Source organism: Chroicocephalus ridibundus, chromosome 15 (assembly GCF_963924245.1).
Source record: "Chroicocephalus ridibundus chromosome 15, bChrRid1.1, whole genome shotgun sequence".
Classification (NCBI taxonomy): Eukaryota; Metazoa; Chordata; class Aves; order Charadriiformes; family Laridae; genus Chroicocephalus; species Chroicocephalus ridibundus.
In genome coordinates this window covers 5,597,164-5,622,320 of record NC_086298.1, presented here as the reverse complement: position 1 = coordinate 5,622,320, position 25,157 = coordinate 5,597,164, and the positions used below count along the sequence as shown (strand labels likewise).

The window sequence follows — 25,157 nt, the reverse complement described above, 5'->3', positions numbered from 1 at the left end:
TCTGCGCTGGTGCTGGGGATGCGCCCACCCACGCATTAACCCCAGCACCGTGGGGACCCATATAAAGATGTTAAAAAAGAAGGAAAAAAGACATCTATGCTAGCTGGTGTATGTCCGTCCCCCCGCCCCCCGCAGGGGAAGGGGAAGGTGGGGATACGAGAGCTTCAGCTGCGATTTCTGGGGTGGAGATGGGCTGTATAAAATAACTAGGTGAGGCTGAGCCTTTCATCACACTTCCACAGCGTATCTCGGCTGACAGGGAAAGATGGTTACGCTTTATAAAGATGTTGTATATATAGAAAGAAACTTTCTAGACGTTAGAAGGGGCGAGGTGGTTCGTTACAGATACCGGGAAGCGCCGGAGCCGCCCCGTCCCCGCAGCCCCGCTCCATCCCTTGGTGCTTCATCAGGGAGAAGCGCGCAGAAGTAGTTCGTTAAAGGCTTCGTTAAGGTACCCGCACTGCACAGGGCTGGCACGACACAGAGAAATCACACCCTGACGCTTTGCCTGGCTCCACACTGATCCCGGGGGTGCCATGTCCACCCTCTGCCCCTCTCCTCCTGCCCCGGCTGCGGTTTGACCCGGTCCCACCGCGGTGCCCACGGCTCCCACGGGAAGCGGCCGGGACACGGGCAGGTACCCGAGTGCTCAGCCCTGACCCACGCTGGCCCTCGAGGCAGCAAGTGGTGGCACCAGCCTTGAAAAACCACGTCAAAGACGTGAAAAACCAACCCGCGTTTGCCTCAAGTCGTCAGAGCAAATTAAGGATTCTCCATCAGTCGCAAAATACAAGATTAAATGACTCCGTTGTGCCCCGATCTTGCTGCGAATGGGGGAGGCGAGTTCTCTGCTTCCCCCGAGCACAATTTGAGCCCATTTGCTGGTGATTTCCCTTCGGTGTCACTTGCTGTGAAATCCGCATTGCGATCCCAATGGATTCTTCGGCACAGGCACAAGAGCATCCCCTCGCAGCTGGGTGTTAGACGCCCAGGTCCCGCAGCCCTCCCTGCGTTCTCCTGCCCTCAAGGCATGAAAAAAACCAGAGAAAGAGGTTGTACCATCCCACCAACCCACACCAGTCTCGCCTGTGGTACACGCTGGTGCTCTGACAGTCTCCACCAGTATTCGGCTTGCCTAAAGCCACAGCAGGACGGTGGAGGTTTGGGTTGTTTTTTTTTTTGTGGATGGGAATATATTCAAGAAATCTGTTTACTTACATCCCCTAAAAGCACAATAAACTTATCTCCAGACATTGCATTAACGAAATACCGTGATTTTAAAAGTTACTTTGTTCTAAAACCCCTCCAGGCAGAAAAGATAATAAAAAAATAGCAAGCCAGTGGTGGTTAAGGAAAAAAAAGAAAGAGAGAACCATGCGGTTATAATTTCACTCAACGGCCTGTCGCTAACGGAGCGACACACACAATGCACATGCGGGATAATAAGTTAAAATATCTTGGAGAAAGCTATTAATTTATAACAATGGTAAATAAGGGTTGATGGGGACAGTGGAGGTGTTTTAAAGCGCGGTTCGTGTTGTTGAGTCCACCAGATGTCACATTGGCACTTAAAAGCCTAAGGTGGTTTGAAACGCAGTACAGATTGTCTCGCGTTTGAACTTCTAAACCTGTCTCCATCCATCATCGTCAGCAACTGTCAAGATAACAGGGGACAAGTTTTGATTGGAGCCTGATTGTTTTTTGTTGGTGCAAAGGCAGAGACGCATATGGTCCCGAAACCTGACATTTCTACATCTTCTGCTGGAAAAAACGTGACTTTAAGCAGAAACAGGGCTAACTTCCACCCCAAAACCAATTTGTTTGATGGAATTCAGCCTGCAGAACAGGAAGGATATTTGTATTTATGTCCGCTTGAATGCAGGCTTGCATGTACACGCTCCTTGATTGTTTTTAGTTACATCTGATGATAATGCAGAGAGAAAGATCAATATGAAGTGCGTTGGCCTGGTAACCTCCGCAAACAGCGCAGGATTTACACTGAGGCTTGACACAGGGAAACTGAGAAACATCATGAAAATTTTATGCAGGCAGAGCAGCTTCGTAATGATCTGCTCTCCACGGACCCTCAAGGTCTCCTGCATTGTGCTGATTTTCCCTCCGGGCTCCGCTTTTCAGGAGTGATTTTGCAGCTCCCGGCTGAGTTTGTCAGCAGCGCTCAAACTGCTGACGCGTCCCCTGGGAGACAACCTCAGCACGACCAAGAGTGGAGTCTCACCCACCACCTCCGCGCTCTCCTGCATGGAGAGGTGAACCCTGGAGCTTCTCTAGTCTAAATGCACCCTCTGCCCCTCAAAAGGGTGGCCGTGCTGCGGTGAGCGGCCACCGTAGGCAGCGCATGGCCATCACCCTTGCTGCAGCTCCTCCACCAGAGACTGCAGCTCCTCCAAGCCTACTTGACTTGATGTTTCTACAGAAACCATGCACCTGGCCTCACTGCGGACAGCAAATGGTCACTGTCTTGTGAAAGACAGCAAGAACATATCCCAGTTCTCGTGAGACCCCACCTGGAGTACTGTGTCCCGCCTTGGAGTCCCCAGCATAAGAAGGACATGGACCTGATGGAATGGGTGAGAGAAGAGCCATGAAGATGATCCGAGGGCTGGAGTACCTCTCCTGTGAAGACAGGCTGAGAGAGTTGGGGTTGTTCAGTCTGAAGAAGACCTCCAGGGAGACCTTAGAGCCCCCTCCACTACCTAAAAGAGGCCTACAGGACCTAAAGGGCCATGGGGAGGGACTCTTTATGAGGGATTGTAGCAATAAGATGAGTAGTGATGGTTTTAAACTGGAAGAGCGGAGATTTAGATGAGATATTAGGAAGAAATTTTTCACTCTGAGGGTGGTGAGCCCCTGGCCCAGGTTGCCCAGAGAAGCTGTGGCTGCCCCATCCCTGGAGGGGTTCAAGGCCAGGTTGGACGGGGCTTGGAGCAACCTGGGCTGGTGGGGGGTGTCCCTGCCTAGGGCAGGGGTGGGACTGGATGATCTTGAAGGTCCCTTCCCACCCAAACCATTCTGTGACTCTGTGATTCACAGCTGCACCATTTATGGGGTGAGGGACCTGCTCAGCCCATGCCCTGTCACTGGCACGGTGCCCGTGTGTAGCTGTGGAAGCCTCTCAGGACCTTGGCTTGGCTCCCTCCCCAGGGACCGCCCCCCCAGCTCCCCGAGGACCAGTTGTGAGCGATGGCAGCAGGATTTGGCCCCAGACACCACAGTAATATGGTGCCGATTAAAGGTTTTATTAGCGTGAGCTTGTGTGGCGATTGCATCGCTCACAAGTGCCAGTAAAACACTTATACCACACTATTAACGGGCCTATATATGCCACATCACTCTTCTGTAAAATACTTCATAAAGTGTTTTAAATTTTTCTGTCGTCTTTTTTTCCTTGCCCCTCTTGGCTGTAAAAACCCAGCTGGGTTTAAGAGCCGGGAGCTCAGCTGAACGGGGCTTGCTGGGAAGGGGAAGCCACCTTCGCTTTTCTCTTACGCCATGGCCTTAAAAAAAAATAATTTCTTAGCTGCGAAAGCATGAAAGGGAGTAACATTTTGCAGTGTGATCCCGTGTGTAAAAATATGCCATCCAAAATGATCCTGCAGTTGCTCATGAGCCTGATGGTAAAAGTCTAGATTCACTGTTTATGGCTGGGGTTCCCATAAGCCTTCGACTTCACTGGTTTCACAAAGCTCCTGGCGAACTTGGATTTTAAATCTATTTTTACTGAAGAATCCAAAGGACTGATTCGAACACGTGTGTTTCTAGAAACAGGAGGACCCATCTCCTGCAGTCTTGGGAGCTATTTACAAAATGTCAAGGAAACAGACCAAAAAAACCCTCCAAAACCCAGCCCAATGCTGAGACGCACACAACCCAGCTGACCTCTTCCCAGCATTCACCAGATGAGCACTGAATTTTTTGGAGAATCTAGGAATAAAAAACCTCCCAAATCCAACCTAAGGTCAGTCAAAGCAATCTGGCGTCTTCCTGAGGGCCGACGAAGGAATTAGCATTAGGACAAAATACGTTCACTTCGCGCAAACCTCAGCCAGGATGTCTTTCTGATGGCATAGGAAAAGATTAGCATGTAATCACTCCAAAATCTCTCTAAAACCGGAAACTTTACAGGGCTGGCAACGAGGATAATGCAGCTGCGCATTATCCAGCCCCCGTTATTCCCAGGGAAACCCCACAGCCAGCTCTGCAGCGATGGGGGCATCACTACCTGCCCTCGCCTCCTGCCTTTGCCTGCGGGGATCTGGGGTGGCAGAGGGCCAAGGAGAGACACGGTCCTGCCCAGAAAGCTTTTGAACGCACAGGTCAGGGACTCGAACCAGACAGGTTCAGCCCCTGACTGAGGTTTCTGCTCAGGAGGACGGGAGGACACCCGTCACGACACGTAGCGCATGTGCACGACAGGCAGGGCCGCGCAGAGCGTCACCCGGGGACCTCAGCCCTGCAGGTCACCAACCCTTCCCCCTTCAGCCCTCCACACCCTCCCTGCTCCGTCTTGCCTGAAGCTGAGACATATCTTTTCCAAAGAACCAATTTCAAAACACTTCTTTATTCTAACCTTTGACTACTGCTCCCAGCGTGTTGCTTTACCTATCTTTTCTTTTTTTTCCACCCCCCCTCCCTTTTTTTTTTTTTTTTTTGTCCCTTCAGGAACTGACACAGTTGAGAGAGCAGAGAAATTAAACTGTGTGTGCAGGATTGCCTCCTGCATTGATAGACTCAGATTCTTATTCACGCAGAGATTTTAAAAACAAACCTAAAAAAACCCCTAAAAAAAACCCAACCCAAAATCATTGGGATCTCTCTTTGCTCAGAAATCTGTATTCCATTAACTCTGGCATAAGGCACAATGCAAACCAACAACAAAAAAAAGAGATACTCACACCAGTGGGTAGCTAGAAAACAGAGGCAGAGTAAATTGGCATACTCAGTGTGCAAAGCCACCAGAGGACTTCGACTCATATAAAACGATCCTGATGGGAGGAACAGTCAGTCCCTCCTCGGAGCCGCAATAAAAGCCTACGGCCAAGAGGGTCTGCGTGAATTTGGTAGCAGAGATAAGAAGGAGCCCAGCTCCAGTGAGCACCGCTTTCTTGCCATTGATAAGCTGCTCTACTTGAAGCTGGGAAACATCTGCACCGCACTTGGAAAAATAGGAGTCGAGAGCACCCTGACAGCAAACCACCACGCACAGACGTCTGAAGGAAAGCTGGTAAACAAGAAAGTGACAATAATCCCATTACACGGTGACAAAAAGTTTTGTTCTGTCCCTGGGAGGGAAGACCTCGCTGGGAAGCGGAGCCGGGTCCATCTGGACCTGGCGAGACGCCGGCTCCCGGGGGCTGGAAAGCTCAGCACCGGGAGCAGCCCCCGGACAGGAGCGTGACAAACCCTGCTCAGCGCTAATTACGGGCCTCGCTGGCACTGGCCCCTGGGAGCCGCCGGGCACGGCGCCCAGCCGTGGGCACGCAGCACCGCTGGGAGCAGGAGCCGCGGCGGCTCTCCAGCTCCTCCGGAGATGGCACGAGCAGCGCGCGAAATCCTCCGCCCCTCCCAGGGAGGGCTTTTGGCAAAGTGAAATGGATGCCCCCCCCCCTCCATTTCATCCAGGAGCAAGAGCCTACCACCCTCGGGATGCCGAGACCCCCAGCTGGAGGAACACTATCAGAAAACAGCGGGTAGGCAGGCGGCAAAGCAGGACCATGGCTCACGATTTGATTTTTGGTTTGGCTGTGCTCGCAGCCAGCCCCCCCGAAAACATGCCAGCAGCAGCGGGTCCCCCTCTGCCCCCCGTGTTTCCCCCTGTTAGCTCACATTGGTACAAGCATTAGGGCAGAGGAGGACAACGCTTATCTTGGCACGGGTCTCGGCATCACCGAGGCCTCTGGGCACGGCCAACAGGTAATTGCAAGCTCACCTGCTGCGGCAGCAGACGGGTGCTAAAGCCGGGACCCCAGGCAGGTCTTGGTCCCCCCACACCAGCCCAGCGATGCATGGGGACCAACCAGACCAGCCGACATTTGCCATACGAAATACTCCTTATTTTCACAACGTGATGCCCTAGCTTGCAAGCATCGCCCCACCAGCACTGACCCTAACGAAGGACCATCTCCCACGGATTTGTGTTCTAGGGCAAACTGCAAGATCTGATCAAAGCTTTTCCCGCAGCTGGGACATTTATCATTGCCTTTCCCACGCACAGATGAACGGCTGAGCTTGCAGGGCTGCTCTTTCTTCAGCCCAGGCCCAAACATTGCAGCTTTCTGCAGCAGGACTCTTCCCACCAGCGCCGACGGGCTGTAACGCTACGCGATGCTTGTGGGCACAGCGAGGTGCAGAGGGGAGGGAGGAGGTTGCAGTGGTAGGGAGAGGGGAGAAGAGAGAGGTATAAGGTGGTGGGGGTCTCTCAATGCCTGTGCTGGATACTAGTGTTAAATAATTTTAAAGCCAAGGCAAGGTAAGAGTTTGCAGACGTGTGCCATGATTTGTTCACATGCATTAATGAAGATATATTTGGGACATCCCTGTCAAATTGCGTTGAAATCCAGAAGAGCAATTAAGATCTGTGTACGTACACGTAGGGACAGATCACAACGCCCTGTTTCCTAATGACATCTGGCTGTAAAAGATATTTAAGAAAAAACACAAATGCAAGTATTTCCCCGGGGTATTGCAGAGTACACCTTCCCTGCTAACAAGTTCCCTTCCTGCGCAGCGTGTAAGGCTTATAGCACTTCGATGGAGTTCTGCACAGGGGTGAATTTCACTAGCAGAGAAAGGAGGAAAGAAATACAGCGAATCCCGGAAAGGCTCTCGCAGCCCCAGCAGCCCTCGTGGGAGCCCTGGCAGAGACCAGCCAGAAAGCAAGACCGGCACGCAAGCCAAATGGCACAGTTTCTACCGGTCCACACAGGCAGAGGTGATTATGTGATGCCTACATGGATCTTTCCAGCTGGAGGTATTTTAAACACATAGAAAATAATGTCGGAATCAGAGGACTGCAATCTTTAAATTATATTCAAAAAAGATGCTCAAAGCATATATCATTGAATTATGAACAGCTTTGGCAGCTTTATTGATGATGTTGAATCTGGTTGACAGATGCATTTACACTGCATAAGCATTTGAGATGCTAGAGTAATTGCTTATTAGTCTTGTTGTGAGGCAAAACACCAGATTGAAATAAATAGGAGCTCATGAACACAGAATTTTGCTGCCTCTTTGATTATTTTTTCAAGCTAACCATCTGCTAAGCATCTGGGATTCTTAGAATCCAAGATCCATACCACACACAGGTGGGAATTAAAAAATACAAATAGAAGGGGCTTAAGAACACAAACAAACTATAATATAAAATTGTCCAAAATGACTGAGGAGTTTCTTCCCTAGCTTGCATACAGATGTAGGAAGTTAGGTTCTTGTAGGACACCCTACACACCGGGCAGACGCACAGCCAAGCAACCACGGCCGCTTCCTGCACTAGCGGTCTTCAACACATGCTGGGGCCAAAAAATGATCCATAACGTAGCCCAAGGTGGGGCACGGTCGGACTGCAGAGAGCGGCCAAGGAGGGCACTCGGCAGCAGTGGTCTTCTCCACAAACCAGACATACCACGAGAATGCAAATTCCCCTCAGGTCACCAGAAACACTTCCCGGACTCCCTAGGGCTTTGCTTGCAAGAGATTCGGTAGACATTGTAAGACTTCAGGTTATGTCTCTGTCCCTTGCTGATGTATTTTTAAACCTTCTACCAAATTTTAAGCAAGTTTGACAGGAAAAAAATAGAATGTTCATAGTGAGGGAAAGGCTGCGATGCCTGTTCAACCCTTTACCCCAGTTGATCCTTCCCTCTGCCGAGGAGAGGGCTGTGAGCCTACACACCATCCATCGTGATGGAGACCCAAGATGGGTAGACATAGAGCGTAGAGATATGGTTTAGTGATGGTTTTTGGTCAGAGTTAGGTTGATGGTTGGACTAGATGATGTGAAAGGTCCCTTCCAACCCAAGCAATTCTATGATTCTTACGCCACCTGCTCTTCCCTGATCTCCAGGTGTCACAAGTCCACCCATCCCTCTCCTCACCGTGGCCCTGTGCCAGCGCTGCCACCCAGCCGGGGAGGAGAAGCACCGTCCGTCTGAACACTCGCCTCTCGCAGCCTTTTCAATTTGGCCTGAAGACCGGGGGAGGAAGGGCTTGGTACATGGGGGGCTGAAGTCTCAGCCGAGGTGTTGCAATCCCCACCGTAAACAAAAATAATGATCTGAAGTCCGAAATTCAAGCAGGACAAATTCAGCAGTCAGAATGAAGTATGCAGTTTATTGTGGCCTGTGGGATGGCAGCTTTGATAAGAACATAAAATTGATATTTGAATTTTCCCCAGCTGCCATTGCACTCGATGCTGAGAACACGAGTTAATAAAAACAGCCAGTTAAATAACTGTCAAACTCTAGCAAATACCCATAAAGCAAATGTTCTTTTAAAAAAGAAAATTAGACATGCATTTTTCTCCATGAAAAAGTGCAATTAGAGAAGCTTTATAACTAATATTTGTTTTTGGTTCTAAAATATTAAGGATCTTTCCTAAACGTAGCACAACGAAGGGTTGCGATTAATCTCCTTTGAACACGCACATTCAGGTGTTTAAAAAGGAAAGAGAAGAAAGAATGATTTGTGCATTGAGATCTATCATCCCCAAAAAGCTGTAAACAGTATCTTAGAGAGCAGAGTTTGTGTGACAAATTTGAGATTAGGCGGATTCCGATCTAAAAATTAAATTGCTTATCAGAGAAATAATATTAGAGTAAAATAAATTAGAATCTCTACTGAAGACTCTAAAAGTAATTTTTAAAATTAATTAGAATCAAAAAGATGGATCTCAAAGGATAGGACAACTCTAATTTAGACAGACGGTAATTAATTCCTTATTTCAGAAATTCATTAACAGGCTGTAAGAGCAAATCATTCCTTTGCTGGAGTTAAGCTCTGGAGAGAAAGATTCATCTGGAAAGGGGATATGAGAAGTCCCCCCGCGTCCGCGGGCAGAAGGGCAGGGAGAGGCTCGCCAGCGGCCTCTGGCCACGGGGCGCACAGTCGGGCCAGCAGCTGCCCGAGGGGGTCGCAGTGATTTATTTATGGGCGGACAACGTGTGCCTGGTCCCCTGGGTGGGCAGGGTTTGGACCTGCAGCTGGTCACGCTCCCGGCTGGGTGGTGAAGAGGCTGCAGGCAGAGAAGCCAGGCTGAACCATGGCCCTTGCGAGGATTCGTGGGTGGGGAAGGCAAATAAACCACAAAACATCGCTCTTATTTCTTGTGAAAAGCAATACGATGCGATTCCCCTCTCCCAGCCTCGGCTGGGGCAGCAGGATTCCCCATCTTGTTTCACCCTCGCTGAGCTCCTGCCAGACCAGCACAGGTCCCACCACAGGTCCTCAGGCCCTAGCGCAGAGACCACAAGCCTAGAGACTTGAGGGAGTTTTACCATAAAACTTTGGCACGCAGCAACAGGGAACTGCGCTCAGAGGGAGTGCGTTTCCATCCTCTTTCTCTGCCCCTACCTAAAGCCAACAGACACATTTCACAGCTCAAAATAATAAAGCCCACCCAATTCACAGCCCAATATCCATGAAGAAAACTCATGCACCTCAATAGACTTAGCGCACGAGTTTCCACCGCCGATAAATAAACGCGCTGGCAGCCTGGTCCGCTGCCAGCCCCACCGGAGCCGTTTCACGATGCCACTCCACTCCCCAATCCTTTGGAGAGGCTGAAGCGCAACGGTGGTCCTTGCCAGGAAGCGCACTCGGCAAGCTGGCATCTGGGTCCCTTTGATAACTCGTTAGGCTTGGAGCTTATCCTCCAAGCCGGAGGGTTTGACAAGGGGAGGATAAGCAAGGCATGAATCTGCTGCCTCTACCCAACTGGAGAGGAGCCCAAACCTAAATCCTTATCTGAAAAGACCTGAGCTCTGGATCTGGATCCGAGGAGCATCCTGCTGGCCTTCCCATCTGCGAGGGAGGCAGCCCAAGCCCCGGATCCGCAGCGCGGTGGGAGAGCGCGAGCCATGAATATGGATTTAAGCCTCCAGTCTGAACCCTTTGGGTTGTGGGCTGCCACACACCGCATGGCAGCGGCGGTCCTGGGCCGTGCTGGCTTCTTGGCCCTACTGCAATAGAGAGGATTAAGTGGACCTTTCTCCAGAGAAGAAACCTAGTGACCTGCGCAGCACACGGACAGACGGCTCCCAAGCTCTTCGTCCAGACGCTGCAGGAAGGAGATAGAAACACAATAGGATTAGCGAGCGCTGGTTGCAACATAATCTCCCTCTGCATCTTAACTCAAGGTCTCCAGATCCTGGTGGGAGAAGCAGCTTCCGGAGAGGACAACAGATCCCCTGGCAGTCGGACTTCACCATCTGGGACCAACAAGGAGCCACACACCATGACACATATAGCAAAACACGTTAAGTACAAGATCCCGTATTTTGCCCTCACTTCTCTGCCACAAGCTTAAGGGCGACTTCACCTCTCCTCACCGTGGTTCATTTAAGCCCAGGTTTGTTTTGCAGGGACTTGAGGGGGCTGCCCAAAAGCTGACACAGGCCCCCGTGCCACACTTGTGCCTGTAGTTTCTTTTTCCTAAGTCACGAGTCAGCCTAAACCTACTTTGTTGGAAGATCCAAGTTACTCCCGGGTGCAGAACGCTCCGCTCCGAGCGCTGCACCCCAGCGTCTCCAGAAAACAGAGACAATTAGTGGCTACCTCTGAAAAATTAATTTAAGTGACAGACTGTGAAGCTGCCAAAAACTAACAAGCATGGGAAAGCTGACTTTAAAAACAAAAAATAAATATGCCAGTCTGTTTTTCTTTTTTCCTTTCAGAGAGCCATTGCTACCTTGAAAGTCCTTGCTCAAACTAAAAAAAAAAAAAAAAAAAAAAGAAAAAATATTAGAGTTACTAGGTTAAACAGCTGATTAAAAAGGAAAGTAAAAAGAAAGGCTCTCTTTTCTCTGAAGTTCCCTGGGATGTTTTAGCTGGAGGCAGTCGCATTGGCACAGACCGGTGAGGGTGCAAGATTGATACAAAGCACTAAACCCAGGAAGTTTTGGGGGTAGGTGGCACAGCCTCATCTGCACAGCACTACATGTTCGAAGAAAGGTGCGTGTGCTGGATAGTTTCTTTTCTTTTCCCTCAGTGGCATTAGCGGGTTAAAGAAAGGTGTATTGACTTCTTCACAAGCCCTGTCTCATTCATGCCTTCAGAAAAGCACAGCTACAGGAATTGTACTGCTGGAACGATAAACGTGCTTATGGAGAAAGCCATTCCGAAGGGAAGACAGGAGCTGCCTGACCATGAGATCTGTGCTTGGGGGGCTGCTGTTCTGACCTGGGCCCTCTCATGGCTCCCGGGAAGAGAGGAGGCCCCCAGAAGATGCTTCAGTTGGCAGATGCAAACAGCAGCTGTGACTCCTTGGTAGAGATTTACAGAAGAGGTAAGAGAGAAATTCGGTATCTACTCTCATTAAGCTTCCCTAAGACTGCGTAGCTAGTATCCTCAGTTTCTTTGGAAAAAAAATAAATTCTAAATTATTTCTTCTAGCCAGTGCCAGCAGTTCCTATTTCACTGCCCCATGCAAGACAGGAGGGAAGAGCCATTCACCACCCCAAATCCATGAAGGAGGCGTCACGGGGTTTCGCTCCAGCTGTGCCTCGGCGCAGAAGCACGAGCCCGAGCCGAGCGGAGGAGATCCCACCAACCCCACATCTGGCCCAGCATGAGCAACGCGCCCCAGTCTGATCTAGGGATGAAGAACCCAAAGTCTTCCTGCTGACCCGAGTGCAGCAGGCAGGCTTGCTCGTGGGTGCCCTGCTGACGTTTCATGAGTCCTTCGAACGACCTGCGTGGAAGCAGTGGCTGCAGCAGGAAAGCGGGCACCAGAGATGTTCAAGACTTGGTGTACCACCAACACAGCAGAGTTCCTGGCCTACAGATCAACCCTCCGCCACTCCAGCTGCGGCAGAAAGCCATTTATATCTAAAATACGCCACCAGCTGTAGAAGGAGCCTATTTTAAACAAGGCTTGTGCTACAGATTTAACACGTAGCTAGGTTTGAGTTGTAACCTCCTCTGATGCCCACCCAGCCCCTGTGGCTTCTCGACACTGAGCAGTGTCAGGGAAAGCCATGGCACCCTCCTCCTCCTCCCACCGGCTGCTTCGCTCCGTTTTCTTCCTGACAAGCACTTGAACATGGTGTTGTGGGCAGCTGCCTTTACAGCCCAATGAATCAAACATTCTGCCCGCCGCCGCATTGTCTCTTTCATTTACTGTGAGACAAATGCCTGGAAATTGTTTGGTTTTCTGTCATTATAACCCAAGGTTATTAAATTTACATCAACCTGACAATGAGAGCACGGCTAGGGAAATGAAACGTTGCCTCCAGAGCGAGGAAGGGACAGGCATCCCTTCGAATGCACGGCGCGGGTCTGGATTTCTGCTTTTTCTTCTGCCTCATCACCATCTCCCAGGCTGAGGACAAACAGCTCAATTTTCACAGAATGGAAGGGGCTGGAAGGGACCTTTGGAGATGGTCTGGTCCAATACCTTGCCAAAGCAGGTTCACCTAGAGCAGGTTGGACAGGAACACGTCCAGGTGGGTTTTGAATATCTCCAGGAAAGCAGATTCCACAACCTCTCTTTCCTTGGAGAAGAGACCTTGTGGTCTGGACAGAGCATGAGGTGGCAGAAGGGATGGTGCTGGAGATGTCTCTATCTCAAATATCTTCCAAGCCCTGTATGCCCTGAGATCGAAGGCACCATCCCCTGTCCAGCACCGTGTCACATCCATGGTGAAAAAAGGCACAACTGGCATCACATTCTCCTTCCTACAGCCGCGACTCAATGGCTGGTTCCCCATCCACAACCTGTGGGGAAACATCTGCCCCAGCATGAAGAGCTACAGGTGGCCAGTCATGCTCCACTATGGCCGCATACACTCCAGGGCTGTTGCCACATCAAGAGGCCCCCCCTCCCCTTCACAAGTCCCCAGGTAGCCGTTTAGCTGCCTCCTAATCATCAGGAGGCCTCTGGATCTCTCGATACCGTAAAGCATTTCCACTTCAGTGTAAGCTCCTTATCTCACCAACGACCGTGCCCAATATCTCTTATCCCATTACCAAATACAAAGAACTCCCACTTTTCCACCAGAAAATTCTCTTTTTTAATGCGTTTATAGCTTTGTTACCCAAATATCTCCATCCTTCCCACCTTCCCCTGATTGTTGATAAACACGGAAATCCATTCCCCTCCTAGCAAGGGGAGCGCGGGATCTTTTATCCTCCCCCGATAAACGGTAATAAGCTGCTTATCCTCTCAGCAATAACCGAGAGCGTTGCAAATCCTGTGTCAGACACACTAGGGTTAGGATTGTTTGCATTGCGTGGAGAGATTTTGCAAAGTGGCAAATAAAAGGCGTATCATTTTGTTCTTTTATCTGAAACTTCCTTCTAGGAGGGAAGGCAGAGTTGTTTAGAAGTACATTTAATTGGGTATTATTCAGTATCAGGTTGAGGCAAGTTCTCCTGTCTCCCACAAAGAACTTCTGCACTAATTTGTTCCTACTCGTGGATGGAAGGTCATTGTGCTGACTAGGAAGTTAAGTAAACAAAATTAGCATCTGATTTAAGAGACTTCTTATTCCCTCTGGTGTAAATTAGTGTAAAAATTAGCAAGACTTTCAGTTGCTTCTGTTTTCTGCATTTGAAGTGCATCGGTTCCCTGAATTTAATGGTGTGGAGGCTTATTATTTCTTTATTTATGCAATTGCACACACACAGGTGGTGAGACGGAAGGGACCGAGTGTGTCAGCTTCAGAAGTGAAAGTCGGTCAAGGTCAGGAAAAGCAGGAGAGAGGAGCTCACAGCAGCACTGACACCCGGACACCGCGGGAGTAACAGCTCGGGACTCACAGATGGAAAAAACATTTTAAAAACGCTTTTAGCTGTGAAATTCAGTGCCACACAATAACCCAGAGCAAAGCAAACCCACCTTTACTACAAAGGATAACAGGGTGCTTCTCTCAGAGATTTGATTTTTTTTTTTTAATTGAAATAAAAAAAAAAAAAATAGTGTCCTTCAGGTGCTCATATCACATTCAAATCACTCCGAGTACTTTCCAGACGTTTAAAAAAAAAAAAAAAAAAGCAGCCACTGCTTGGAATTAAGGTAAAAAAAAATCCCAACAAATATGTTCCAGAAGCAGGTTCCTGATAAGTTGCTCATTAAAAAGCTTTAAACTTCTTCCAAATCATCTATTATTGATTATTGCTGCCCATTCTAATAAATAATCCGACGTTACTGCAGCTTTCCCTGATGAGCTTCACTTTGTACTGCATTCATGAAGAGAAGTCCATGCAGGGAGAGAGGGCTGAAAAGCGTTAACGCATTAGAAAATAACCTCAGAGAAGGAAGGCAGTAGAGGTATATTTTTCTATCCTGCTGGGCAGAACAGCCTTCCCAAGAGGCAATCATTCCCGGGGAGGGAGGAGGAGTTGAGCTGGCAGTACAGGAACACCTGAACCTGGGTATCTTCCAACCTAAGTATGGGGGAGACATTTTTCCAATCGCCACTTCATTGGTTTAAAGACCATTCCCAGCACGTTACACATCGTATTTCAGCAGTGAACAGGGGGCGTGAAGACACCTATTAAACTGGAAGGCTGGAAAGAAAGCCCAGAAGTGTGTTTTTTGGAATGTCTCTGGCAGAAACCTTTAGCCACCCCATTACGAAGTGGGGAGCTGGACTTTTGGGCCTTGCAGAGCCACAGGACTCATATCTGTGGGACAGCTCTCCCAGATATTCTTACTGGGAAAAGAAAAATATCAAACAAACCCTGCAAGCGAGGATGGGCTGCAGATATTGGCAAGAGATGCTGGGGGTTTGCTCTTTCTGTCCACCTGCATTCGACCCTCTGCAGAGACCCGCTGTGGTCCCACTGCGCCCACCCCATAGAAGAGCTTCTCCTCCAAGTTCCACTGGCTGCAGCACTCTCCAGGGATGCTCCGGCTCTGCCAGAGCCATGAGCTTCCCCAGGGACAAACGTTATGCAAAGGGAGCAAAGCCAGCTCCCCCAGACAGCCTCCTGATGTGGGGGCTACACTACTCTCCGGTGAGGTCCTTCTACCGTAGTATTTTTAATCTTACATGCTACTAATTTGGATGTTGATTTTCCACTGTGCAGTTCAAACATATTTCCACTTTAATTGGTAAAACTCAGTCCCCAGACCCCAAAGAGAGGTGCAGCATTTTCAACCAAGCTCATCATTTTGAGTCTGCAATTGCTTGTTAAACCAAAAAGATGTGAAACTGAGAGCAATATGTTAAAGTTAATAACATGAATATTAATTCCCTCAAGAGTTATGGAATATATCTATTCTACCAGCTAAGCAAAGGTAACACTCCTCCAGCCCCGTAAGAGACGGGCAGACACTGAAGTAATAGTTTGCATTTCTTACTGACTCAGTTTAAAACGTGAGCAGAAACGCTCATTTTCTAGTTAAGAAGAGAGCAGCTATGCAACTACCATGAAAGGCTTTCTGCAGAAGTTTGAGACCTTCTAGGTTTGGCTGGGCCAGGGGAGGATCACTGGCCCCTGATTTAAAAGCAGAGTTAAGAGACAGTCCACTTGCTGAAGTTAAGGTATTCCTAATACCAGAGTTGTCAGAAATCAGACAACTCCCTGCAAACCCTTAGGCCCGAGTGCCCAGGTATGGTTTGTGAGCCACCAGGTCCTTTGCTCTCTTTGCACAACAAATCTGGGACTTATTCCTCACACGAGGACACTGATTCTCCCAGGAGAGCCACACCATGAACTTTTTCCTCTGACTACTGAGATAACATTTTGTGGGAATACCAATTTTTCCCAGTCTCGTTAGGCATGCGATAAAAATGCCCTCCTCCTCAGAGACTTAAATAAAGGCTTAGTTTCTGGATACAATTAGGTGTAGGGACAGAGTAAGCAAAGAGGTATTGCTCTACCGAAAGAGATCTCTGGAAACAGCAGAGCCCCAAACCAAGGGGTTCAGGCACCTCTAGGCATAGGTGGCAGCTGAACCTAATTGTTTCAGGCAATCACCTCGAGGAAACAGTATCTGAAATCCTCCCAAATCATCCTGGAAGGTCATGTCTTCCTATGTGGGGTCCTACACCTAGAGTCATCACACAAATCATTTCAGGCACTAGAAGATCCAGTTTAAACAACAACCCCAAATTTGTCATCTCCCACGGGGAGAGCAGTAACCTCTCTGCTGGCGCTGGAGCCGCTGGAATTCTTCCCCCTGTTGCCCAGACCATGCTTGGGTCTAGCAGCCATCTCTAAAGGGTCTGGCCTTGATCCCAGCTTGACCAGCCCTGAGCCAGAACTTCTTGTCGTAGCCATTTCCCTCACTATTGTATTCTTCTTTGCAGCTCATCAGCCAAAAAGAGTTGTAGAGAGGGGGACAAAAGTTCAAACCCTGTCACAAAAGGGACCTCTTACCAAAAGGTCAGTAGACCTTGCAGGGAAGAGACAGTTTGCGACTGCTGTGGCCACAGTGTCTTACAAAAAGAGAGATTAAAGCCACAGCTAAAAAACATGAGCAGAAGAGCCATTAAGCATATGTTGGGTACAAGCTAATAAACACATAAACAACAACAATTGCTAGTTAACCACAGGCGAGAACTTTCTACAAGCCGCAGGTACTAGGCACAAGTTGACAATAATCAGGTTTAATGGGTTTGGTTTACAGTCTCACTGGTTTGCATGTTTTATTCTTTTCTACAATATTAGCCAGTAAAATAAAGTCTCTCTGTACTTGCAAATCTGTCGGGGTGGGAGAGTCCCAGATGTTGGAAGAGTCGTAGTCAGCAGAGATCCCCAGGGACTGGGAATTTTTGTTCTGTTATAATGCTGAGGCCTCGGGCAGAGTGTAAAGAGTGCAATAACAAGGATGAAATTTGGATCCAAACCAGAAGTGATAACTAACAGAAGTGCTTAATTCCAAGGGAATAAACTCAAACTTTTATTTCCATTCAGATGGAAAGCTCTTTGCACTGGAAAAATGCAAGAGGTTCCACACGGGGGGAGGTTTAAAACACAATGACTGTATTTTCAGCATAAGAGTTGAAGCTCTGCTCTGATTGGACTAGAAATAGAAACAAGGGAAGCTCATTTGGAGAAAATACACAGCAACCTTTTATCTCAGACGCTGAAAGAGGCGGCTCGGACCAAGACAAGCCCTAACGGAGATCTCCAGAGCAGCTGCGTGCGCTCCCACCTTTCCTCCAGGATCGCACCGAAACCAGACACCAACTCTTCCCACTCCCAAGGGGGAAGACAATCCTCGAGGAAGGTCCGTGCATCCCCGCGGAGGCAGGCACAGCCCTCAGCCACCGCTGCACGCCAGAGGCACCGTGCTGCCTGCGGCACAGGGAGCTCGGGTTCATGGGGATCGCAGCTCAGAGAACACACCACGAGAGGAGGAGTCAGCGCCACAGACAATTTTAAGGCATTTCTACAGCACCACAAGTTTAGTTTGCATTTTGCAAACGAGATCAGAGACTGCCTGACCCAGAGAGATGTACTCAGTGCAGGGCAGAACACACAAGTAAGACAAAATACGGCTGTAGGAGCAGCAGGGAGAAGGACTCTGAGGAAGAGAGAAGAGGAAGGACCAGGTACTCAGCAGAACCTACTAAGAGCTCTCCATTAATTACTTGTTCTATCAGTATCTGTTCCACAGCTTTACTAACAGTACACATATTAATACCTTCAACTCTCTGATGAGGAAGCCAAAAGCAATGACATGACTTACCTGTTTCCATGAACTGAGGCCAGGTTTCAGGTAGGTTCTTGCTCCAGGCCAACCACAATACCCATAAAAAGGGGAAAAGCACCCAGAGCAGCCCCTCTCCCACAGCAGAGGAACCTTTCCCCACCTCCCCCTCCAACTCCTTTGCCCTTTGCTTCCTGATTGGCCCCAAGAACCTCACACAGCCTGTGTGGGGAATTAATTACATCCTCCTTAAAGACTGCTGATTAACATTTCCATCACATGCTAACGAGACACTTCCTGGCTTCAATCTGCTTTTCTTCATTATAGCTTTCTGGAGACAAACTTTATACGTTTATGAGAAACATTAAATGCACAATCGTCTGACTACGATTTATAGCCGTCCTGGCTCTGTGGAGTTTGTGTAAAGACTTAATATATTATAGTGTGAAATCTGGAATGGGCTCCTTAGAGCTAGATCTCCATCCACAGCTGTTTCTTAGGTCACTTTGGAGGTTGCCATCGCTGTAAAAAACAGCAACCAAGCCCAGAAATGTGGATTGACGCAGCCTACCCGAGCCTGCCGAAAACAGAGGGGAAAGTCCACCTCAAAAAATAGCAGCAAAGCGATACCTCCAGGTACTTCCAGCAAAAGCACAGGGTGATCTGACTACTAGTCGTACCTCCAACAGAGAGAGATGATTGGGAAAAAAAGGTAGGATTTTGGGCAACGGGCTAAAAAATGAGAGAGAAGTAATGAACAAAGATGACCGAGCAATACATGTAAAGATGGGAATGAAGGTGGGCACCCGGGGTACTTCTCCCACTTAATGCACGAGAAGGGTTCCAAGGCTTGAATAAAATTACTTGACTCCTATCAAGGGTTTTGTGGTTATACTCTCTGTAATGCTTATGAGCCCTCATATTTAGCACATACATTCAGCATCCAGAGTCTCGCATAATACATAACACAATAAATACACAAGAAGCTTATTGTAATAAATACAACACCACTGCAAATGAAATAGTAATTAGAAGCATAATTCAGACAGATTTTAGTTAATACCTATTTACTCGGAGGTGCTAATCTCCCAAATAAATGTCCTAAGCACACAAAATGTGCCTCCGTGCTCCCAACTTCCCTCTGTCAAAAACTGTTCACCCGCTAATTGGAATCTAAAAAATTGCCCCATTTTTTGGAGCGTGTTGGCAACAGCTCTAACAGCTTTTGGAAACTAAATTCTGCTGAGGCGAACAGTTTAGCACCTCACTTGTGAAAGCTGGCGTGGGCAAAGCAATCCATCTGCCTTGCCCTCCTCCAGCCGGCTCGGGATCCGTGGCACCGCTGCTCCCACTGATGGGAGTCGAAATGGCTAAAAAACCCCCGGCAATCCTGTTTCCTCCCTCCTTGGCCGACCCCAGTGTGTGCCCTCTCCCCCAGCCAGTTCCCTGCAAGGCCAAGGGTTTAGCCATTAACTGTGCAAGGTGCTGGGGGACCCGCAGGCTGGAGGGGAAGGGGGACAGTGTCACACCAGCCCAGCACGTCTCTGCCCGTTGGGTGGATGGGCAACAGGAGGAACGGGGGCTCCTCTGCTCATTCCCTGAGTTAAGACGGTTGCCCGCGTGCTGCGCTTCTGCTGGGTCTCTGGGGCGGCTCAGCCTTCACGCCGCAGCTTTGTCGTGCGTCTAGGAATTATTTAACAAATTTGGACTAACAGGCAGTAGAGGGGAAAATTGTTTATTCATACTAGAGTGGAGCCCAGAGGTCCCAGTGGAGCTCGGGGCTCGCCTGCTCCTGTTGCTGAACACGGGCAGAGAACCAGGCGGCGCCTGCTCGGCCCCACGCCATCCAGCCAGGCAAAGGCAAGGAAGGAGGACGCTCATTTGCCTCCATTTGCAGAAGGGGAAGGGAGTGAAGCCGACGAGACTTGCCTGGCTGCACAGATAGTAGCCTGTGGCAGGGAGGGATGCCATGCTTCCAAGTCCCGGCACAGTATTCACACCTCAAATTATTCAAGTCCTCAGTGAAGCAGTGCTGAGCCAACAAAAATGAGTCGCAGCCTTTGCCCAGGACTTGACCCCCATTCTCCAGAGAAAAGATTAAAAAGAGTAACAAAGATTAACATTCACTTCTCCTTTACGTGTGGCCACAGTGGCTCTGGAGCCCAGCCCCGGCTGGGGATGAGCGCACGGGGTGCTGGTGGGACCAGAGGATGGCTGTGCTTGCAGAGGAGCATCCTTCCTGGGCGAGAGAGAAAAGGAGACCCTAAGGGAGCTCATCAAAGCTCCTGGGTGATGCAGACCCCCACCCTTCCAGGGGTAGTCAACCAGTCCTATTTCCCACTCAACTCCTGGAAATCCCCCAAGACACTCGTGTTGGAGGGCGAGCAGGCTGTGCTACAGAGAAAGGCTTCAGACTCACGGACACGTGTGCACCAGCAATTGCCACCGCTGCTCAAGCTGGACCCAGAAGCGCCTGTCAGCCCTTGATGAAGTAAAAGCACAAAATGCCATCAGCTCTGACAGCCCAGGGATTGATCTGGCCCTATGGAGACAGCAAGGGGGAAAAGTGGAGAGCGTTAGCCTACGCGGACCATAATTCTGCAGCCCCGGGCTCTGCATTCATTGCTGTCTTTTCTCCCTCCATCACTGGGGTCATGTGCAGTAAGGAATTTTATCCTGCGGGGCTGCCAGCCTTTTAATCCAAGCAGTTCATTTTCTCCTTGGAATTCATCTTCTGGACCAGGACGCGCTAACTGCGAGCCTGCATTTGTGATAAAGACCAGGAGACATAAATATTTTACACTGGTAATGAGATATTTAGCATTGATATACAGCTCAAAGCCCAGTGTAATTCCAGCTTTGTTAATTATAATGAACTATTGTAGGACTCGACTTCATCTGCTCCTTGTAAATCTTGCGATGCTGGTGTGATGTGCTGGTGGCTTCTTTCCAGGGTGAGGCTGGAGCTCAGCCTGGTGAATGTTTAATCAGATGTTCAGGCCCACTATAAGAGCAGTTTAATGGTGTGAATGGTGCGTGGGTTGTGTTAGGCTTCTGCCTGGCTCCCTTCTGGAGATGGAGATATGGTCCTGTGCATAGCGCCTGACTGCAAATCTATCGTAAATCCACCATTTTTCCTCCTTACGGGTCTCAAGCAAGGACTGAAGCTGTTAACCATGAGGATTGTCTTCTACTGCCTGAGCTGCCATGACTGGTAGGAGAGTGAGCCAGCTTTGCTCATGCGACTTGACCTCTGGAAGGGGATATGGACCTTAGCCATCTTTTTTTGAAGTCCTCTGGGCACCTCCTGTCAGCTGCCTGCTCTTCATGTGGCAATGACACGTTTGAGCCTTGTCACTCCCCCCAAAGCCTGTGATGGACAACAACTCTGTCCCCATCCCCTAGCCCTGCATTCGGCACATCCCATCCCAATTTTTGTGGCAAGCTTAAAGCTCATATTTGTTGACAGTGTGTAAATAGATAGTGCTGGCACACCGTGTGTTGGGGTATAAAAAAATCTACACCCAAAGCAAAGCTCAGATAACCCCCCTCTGGATTTAGGCTGATACCAGACTGGGTTAGGAGGCGGAAGCATCCTCCCGTGCTGAGAAGGGACCGTCCTCCCACATTTCCCTTCCTTTGCCTGCTGAGGAGGAAGGGTCTGGTAAGACACGATGCTTCTTTCACTGGATAGGATCTCTGAAGGGGAGGTAGCGGCTGTATCCCCCTCTCCTTCCTTCCCGACATGCCTGGGAGCACCCACCTGTTGCTCTGCTTCTCCTGCGTCTTTTTTCTGGGGGAAACGGCACGCTCCATCCAGTCCGATACAACTGCTGTGGGCTATCACATGGCAGCAACTGCTCTACTCCCCCAGCCAAAAATACTGCAGAGCTTTTTATCTCAAAAAAAAAAATACTGACCTTTAGAGTTACGTTTGTGTGCCCGGAATCACCCAGGATCAGGTCCTTCGCCCCAAAGCGCGTGTAGGACATGAGAAGAGCAGAGAAGAACACACTCTTGAGTTGATTTGACACCGAAAAGTCACGTACCTCTCTCCAAACAGGCTAGCCAGCGTGCATCAGGCTCTGAATAAATCCTGCCTGTGCTGAAGCACCTGGAAATGGAAGATATCAATGGCAGGAACAGCATCAAGTTGAAAATGCGATGGAGTGTGAAGCTGGCGTTGGGCACTGCCATGCAGGAATGGCACGGTTCCGCCTTTATTTAGAATTAGTGGATACTTGAAAAAGTAGCTTAACATTTTGTCAGATGCTAAGCATAAATCTGGATAATAATTCACGCTACACTAGACTCTTTATAACAGTAGTTTGCTAAAACAAATTGAATTCAAACCTATATTCATTTACTAACTTAATGCATGGCATATCTGTGAATAATTTTTCATAGTCTAAAAAAAAATTCTGGGCACAGGCTTAGTTGGAAAAGGGCCAGCAAATCTAAAATTAATGTACATTAAAGCATAACTGGTACGCTAAGTGCATTTGTTATATGGAACAATAACTGCTTTAAGCCTTTTTTTTGAGAAAGAGATTATTGTGTAATAGCTAAAAGAAGTTTAGATCTGAAAATCCTGGGGTAGAATGACAAATCAGCGCTTCTTATATTTCAAACTGAGTTTGTGCAAATTTGGGAGAAGGGAAAGACCCAAGCAATTTGGCACTTAGAAGATGCAACGTTATTAATGGAACGACTTAAAGAAAAAGTTTGCCTTTTTCCTTTTTAAATGGTTACTGGGGGTGGAGAGAAAGAAACTTCTTTGCTTTTGAAGATGTGTTGAAACATCTCCACTCTTTCCCCATCTTTCCCTCGCTTGAAAGCATGCAACTTCAAAAAAAAAAAAAAAAGAAATTATTCCACTTTTACACATTGCATTCCAAAACTGAAGTGCTTCCAATTTTATTTTTTTTTTCCTTTTGAACGGTAATAGGGAAAAAAGTGCTAAGTTCTGCAAAAGCGAGGACCCACTTCTACACCGCTTCTGCACAAAACCCATCACTGCAGCCCTGCAAAAAGCAAACCCAGGTAAGGTTTGACAGCCATCCGTTTGCTTGGCAGGTGGAAGCCTGGCCCTCAATGTGACCTGCTCCGCAGACAGGACCGTTTGGACAAGAGCGGGGTAATTTATCAGGGCCACCCAGAGCAGGAGGGATGGAAGGCACCCAGCAGTATCTCCTGGTTTATGTTACTCCCGCCTGTGAAGACTCATATTTCAGAAAGCAGGAGCACTCACTGCACACCACCCGAAGGCTGCCCTACATTTCACCTCTGTGGCATCCCCTCCAATGCACATTAATATTAATTTCTTCTTCCTCCCCCATCCCAACAATTATTTACTTTGCAAAGGATTTACTGTGACACTTCAGCTGAAGGCAACGTGTATAAGCCCCACTCCTACTGTACAAGAATTAATTTTTAGAATTCTTAATTTATTACCAATTAATTTCTTCTAAATTATAGGAGAGGCGACCTGCTGTAGATAACTGTTCCTTTCTAATGCCTTCCTAGAAAATCTTTCATTAATGAGCCCATTAATTTAATGGTGGCTGGGGCAAATCATCCAGAGAGAACCCTTCAGTTGCAATCTGTATGTCCCGCCTCATATTCTTGAGAACATGGTAAGAAGAAAGCTGGGTTTGTTTGCAATAAATGCTGGTGTAAAATATGCCTGTATATGTATGTATGCAAATAGCCTGATCTAGCATCATTAAACCTCTTAAGGAAATATGAAGTTTTGAAGCCATTTCCCACTTTAGAGCTCAGGCAATGACTGGAGCATCTGCATTAAATGTTTAATGTTCAGCGGAAGTGCAAATCACCATTTAATTAACTTCTTCCATAAAATATGATAGTTTAGTGAAGTGAACACAGATGAATTATCATTATTCAGGAGGATGCTGAATGCGTCAGTGAATACCAGACTTTGCAAAGCTGACAACAGTGGATCAGGGGGTTCCTGGTATCTAAAACAGAGTGGGTTTTTTTAAGGGGCCACTTATTATTCACGAAACCGCATTTTTCCACAGCAGCCACTGTTATCAGACCCAGGCGTGTGAATGCACAATTAAAGGCAAAATAACTACTGCCAACAGCTGGCAAAAAATACCTTTCTTGAGCAACCATTCATTAGCTTCTGAGCTGGAGCCTCTGCAAAGCCACTGTTTGATGCTAAAAATGAGTGTCACTATAATTTTTTCATGAGGGGAAGTCACTGTTCATGGAGATCATTTGATAGATGCCAGCGAGGTAAGATGTGGGACAAGCTATCCTTGACTTCTTCCGAAGGGCACTGTTTAGCCTATCCAAGAAGGACGAGATGGGGAAGGAGCCTTAGAAGCCACTACACAGAAAGCTGAGCAGAATTCCCTCTTGCTGCCTGCAAAAATTTGGGTGACTGCATCAGGCAGAGCACAGGCTGCAAACCGGTCTTTTGTGTAGAATCCATGGGATGAACTCTCGGGGGGGTGGCGGCGCGCCTGGATGTACAAATAGAAACCAGGAGCTTTGTTAGCACTAGATGCTCCGGTGCTGCCTGCTTTAGCAGTCTCCTGGGAGAAATGGTCTGTCCCAGCCTGTGCTCAGGCTTCCCAGAGGATCAGGGATTCATCCTGCCCTCTAAGGCATTGCAAAGACCACGGCACATTGCTTTGCTGGAAGAGCCCCTGTTCCTCCATGATCTAAAGGGTGTTCAACAGTATCACTGATTTCTTGCTGAAACTCCCATTTTGTGGACTTCTGTTCATCCCCTGAGCCATCTGGAAAGGATTAGCCACTTTGAATGGATTCATTTTATCTGATTATTGCCATCTACCGCTACGCCACTCATCTAGGCTCCTCTGTAGTCCGTGGAGATGAGGACAAGTCCGTTGAGCACTCTTATCTCAGACAGATCTCATGGTGAGTCACCCCCTTGAAATGTCTTTCCCTCTCTCTGTTGATTCTAGATGGAGCCTAGCTGCTCATTTTATGTGGGACAGTTATTATTTCTTTTAAATACCACTGCTGTGCTATACACTGCCCAAGAGCCAGGCCAGACAGGCTACGTCTGTCTCTGGGAAAAGGAGAGCCTTTCCCACAGTACGTCGGTTTACAAGGCAGCACAAACATGAGCGAGTGCAGAGAGTGCCCCTGCAGAATAATGCTCAAAACAGGGGGGGGAAAAAAAAAACAAACCTGTGCAGAGATGACCTGAGGCACTTCTGATCGTTTGAGAGATGAAGAGTAATGAAGCCAAAATGTTTCAAAGTTGGAGTTCTCCTGTTTTATTTGCACTCTTCCACTAACAGTGACCCTGCACTTC

At 48.4% G+C, this 25,157-nt stretch overlaps 1 long non-coding RNA gene across 4 annotated transcripts in view; it reads right to left on the bottom strand.

Annotated features, from left to right (window-relative positions):
- The window catches only part of LOC134523670 (uncharacterized), a 42,755-nt gene extending 24,752 nt beyond the window's left edge, over positions 1-18,003 (bottom strand). For all 4 annotated transcript variants that reach the window (XR_010073375.1, XR_010073376.1, XR_010073374.1 and 1 more), the window contains exon 1: positions 17,879-18,003. This is a non-coding gene — a long non-coding RNA (uncharacterized LOC134523670). The remainder of the gene's footprint in view (positions 1-17,878) is intronic.
- Between the last annotated feature and the right edge of the window lie 7,154 nt (positions 18,004-25,157).